The sequence below is a fragment of the Oryx dammah genome, unplaced genomic scaffold (assembly GCF_014754425.2).
Source record: "Oryx dammah isolate SB20612 unplaced genomic scaffold, SCBI_Odam_1.1 HiC_scaffold_11077, whole genome shotgun sequence".
NCBI classification, from domain to species: Eukaryota; Metazoa; Chordata; class Mammalia; order Artiodactyla; family Bovidae; genus Oryx; species Oryx dammah.
In genome coordinates this window covers 128,096-130,885 of record NW_024080471.1, presented here as the reverse complement: position 1 = coordinate 130,885, position 2,790 = coordinate 128,096, and positions in this window count along the sequence as shown.

Below are 2,790 nucleotides of genomic sequence, written 5' to 3'. Positions count from 1 at the left end.
CATAGGAACTATGGCTTCCCGGTGGCTCAGTGGTAAAGAATCCACCTGCCAAGCAGGAGATGCAGGTTCGATTCCTGTGTTGGGAAGATTTCCTGGAGTAAATGGCAGCCTGCTCCAGTATTCCTTCCTGGGAAATCCCATGGACAGAAGAGCCTGGCAGGCTACAGTTCATGGGGTCGGAAGAGTTGGACACGACTTAGCGTCTAAAAACAGCGAACAATAATAGGAACTATATGTCAGTAAGGCTGCTATTAAAATAAGTTACAAACTGACGCAGTGTTAATTCTGCTTACATTTTTTTAAAAAAAGCTGCCCCCAAAAGACAGCTTTTCAATTCATCTAGTAGAGCGATGGTACTCCCTAACACCTGTGACGAGTTAGAGATCAGACATGATCGGCCTAGAATAATCATGAAAAGAATTGCAACCCCCAGAAAGAGGATTTCTTGTTTCATTTAAGCCGTGATGTGCACTGTACAAAGGACAGAGAACGCTAGAGGGTCTCGTATTCTCTCTTTAGTCTGCCGTGAGCAAACTTCACTCAACCCGAGAAGCTATGTAGAAGCTGATTTTTATCAGTCCTAAAAAATTAACTCCCTACTTCTTCACTAAGTTGTACTCACACTTGTATTGCTAATGTTTTGCTGAGCCCTCTCTACCTCAGGGCTTTTGTATCGGCTGTTCTCCTCTTAATGAAGTCTTCACTTGTCCCCGCATCCCCACCAGCTGACTCCTCATCAATTAAGCCTCTGCTCCAATATTGCCTTCTCAGGAACAGTTCCTTAGCTCCTGTAGTTAAAATTTTCTTCCCCCATATAAACCCTCTCTTATACCTCGCTTTATTTTCTGTACAGCATGTCACTATCTGAAATTCTCACGTTTATTAATTATTGTCTGGCTTCCCTGGTGGCTTAGATGGTAAAGAATCTGCCTGCAATGCAGGAAACCAACGTTCCATTCCTGGGTCAGGAAGACCCCCTGGAGAAGGGAATGGCAATCCATTCCAGTATTCTTGCCTGCAGAATCCCATAGAGAGAGGAGCCTGGTGGGTTACAGCCCATGGGGTCAGAAAGAGTTGGACACTACTGAGCAACTAACCCTTTCACTTACCTCCAGCAGAAGACGAGCACTATGAGGCTGATACCCGAGCAGGACTCTCTGGGTCTCCTGGGCACAAAAGCCTTTCTGTGTCCCTATTTCTCGATTACAGGAAATAGGCTTCATTTGAGTCTCAAGGACCTTCGCAGAGTTCCAAGAGCAAGTTGGAACAGATACTAATCAGTGAAGGGAGGGGATGCAGAAAAAAGGGAGGAATGGTTAAGAAACAATAGTGCAGTCCTGGGGCTGAGTCCTGGCTCCCCCTCAAGGGATACACATAACAACGTCTTTGAGCTGATTTGCAGATAATGAAACCCCCACCAGGTGGGACTAGTTAAATTAAGGTATGCTGCCCACAAGCACAGAGACTCCAGACTGGTTGGAACCAGGATGTTGATGATGCTGATTCCTACTTAACTCACAGCTAACCAATCAGAAGAATGTCCACAAGCTTATCACACCCTCTTTGAACCATTACCATGGAACTCCTCACCACCCTCTCCAGGCTGAGACACACAGTTATGAAGGCATTAGCCTGCTGTGGCTCCCTTTGCCCAGCAAAGCAATAAAGCTATTCTTTTTTCAGTTCAGTTCAGTTCAGTCTCTCAGTCTTGTCCGACTCTTTGCGACCCCATGAACCGCAGCATGCCAGGCCTCCCTGTCCATCACCAACTCCCGGAATCCACCCAAACTCATGTCCATCGAGTCGGTGATGCCATCCAACCATCTCATCCTCTGTCATCCCCTTCTCCTCCCGCCTTTAATCTTTCCCAGCATCAGGGTCTTTTCAAATGAGTCAGCTCTTTGCATCAGGTGGCCAAAGTATTGGAGCTTCAGCTTCAAAATCAGCCCTACCAATGAAACCCAGGGCTGATCCCCTTTAGGATGGACTGGTGGGATCTCCTTGCAGTCCAAGGGACTCTCAAGAGTCTTCACCACAGTTTAAAAGCATCAATTCTTCGGCACTCAGCTTTCTTCACAGTCCAACTCTAACATCCATACATGACCACTGGAAAAACCATAGCCTTGACTAGACGGACCTTTGTTGACAAAGTAATGTCTCTGCTTTTTTTTTTTAAATTTGGTCCTTTTTATTAACATTTGTCGGTTTTAATACTATGAAAAGTAATTTCTCCAATACCTGGCCATACATAGATCATCAGTGAAAGAAAGAAAGAAAGAAAGAAAGTGACGTCGCTCAGTCATGTCCGACTCTTTGGGACCCTGTGGACTGTATGTAGCCCACCAGGCTCCTCTGTCTATGGGATTTTCCAGGCAAGAGTATTGGAGTGGGTTTCCACTTCCTTCTCCACGTCTCTGCTTTTTAATATGCTGTCTAGGTTGGTCATAACTTTCTTTCCAAGAAGTAAGAGTCTTTTAATTTCACGGCTGCAGTCACCATCTGCAGGAATTTTGGAGCCCAGAAAAATAAAGTCAGCCACTGTTTCCACTGTTTCCCCATCTATTTCCCATGAAGTGATGAGACCAGATTCCATGATCTTCGTTTTCTGAATGTTGAGCTTTAAGCCAACTTTTTCACTTTCCTCTTTCACTTTCATCAAGAGGTTCTTTAGTTTTTCTTCGCTTTCTGCCATAAGAGTGGTGTCATCTGCATATCTGAGGTTATTGACATTTCTCCCAGCAAACTTGATTCCAGCTTGTGCTTCCTCCAGCCCAGCGTTTCTCATGATGT